This window comes from Berghia stephanieae, chromosome 7, assembly GCF_034508935.2.
Source record: "Berghia stephanieae isolate SIO BIC M18660-M18661 chromosome 7, UCSD_Bste_1.3, whole genome shotgun sequence".
NCBI lineage: Eukaryota > Metazoa > Mollusca > Gastropoda > Nudibranchia > Aeolidiidae > Berghia > Berghia stephanieae.
Window position 1 is genome coordinate 55,182,253 of NC_088366.1, and position 1,011 is coordinate 55,183,263.

The 1,011-nt window shown below is 42.2% G+C and overlaps 1 non-coding gene across 1 annotated transcript; it reads left to right on the forward strand.

The window, feature by feature from the left end:
• Positions 1-331: 331 nt before the first annotated feature.
• On the forward strand, positions 332-404 carry Trnar-ucg (transfer RNA arginine (anticodon UCG)). Its single transcript has one exon. It is a non-coding gene; the product is annotated as a tRNA-Arg (tRNA).
• Positions 405-1,011: the final 607 nt, after the last annotated feature.

The window sequence follows — 1,011 nt, forward strand, 5'->3', positions numbered from 1 at the left end:
GCTCCCAAGGAATTTATATAAAATATAACAATACATAACAGAGAGAATATTTACAAGATAAACAGTATCATCTCCCAAACTCTAATTTACATTTGGCAGTTTCCCTCCCAGCCAGGGTATCCGACCAGGGCCAGGACAAAACCAAGTAATCTCATTCCAAGATAAAGATAGAAAGCACATTCGAAAAAAGATAAAGGGAGATAGAAGATACAGTAAGTGACCTCCTTGTCCTCGACGGGAGGTCAGGAACCCCACCCAGATAAAGAAATAAAAACTCAAGAACAAAAGGAATCAGTTATTACATAACAGTAAATTTCGCCAATAATATAACGGCCTCGTGGCCTAATGGATAAGGCGTCTGACTTCGGATCAGAAGATTGCGCGTTCGAATCGCGTCGGGGTCGGAATATATTTTTCTTTTCTTTTCTTTTTTTTTTTTTTTTTAATTTTGTTTCTATCATCTCCCAAAACAATAACTATGTATTTAACTGTTTCCCTCCCAGCCAAAAGGACTCCGGCCAGGGCCATGACAAAACCAAGTATGTAATCTCATACCAAGACAAAGACAGAAAACAAGTTTAAGGGGATAGATAGAAGCCACAGTAAGTACCTCACTGCCCACTATGGGGGTCAGAAAACCCACCCAGTAGTACTGTTTAGAGACTTTGGACAACATGGGTGATTCCTGCTGACATCAGACACCCTGTTTGATGGATTATCTATATTCCGTCATGGAAAAAAAAAAAATAAAATAAAATTCCCTTTATTCATCCCCAAGGGGAAATTTGTCTTTAGGGTCTATTCCAAGGGAAGACTGGAATAACCCAGGCGTCAGCCGCAGCGCAGCACCGCAAAGTGAGCTAGGGCTAGGTGACTTGCTCAAGGCCACAGCGGCGGGTGATCGAACTCGTTACCTTTTGGGTACGAAGCAAAGACCGTACCGCTGAGCCACGCTGCCCCTTATGTGTTTGACAAGATGAGATGAGATGAATGCCTAGGCGATGGTAAAGT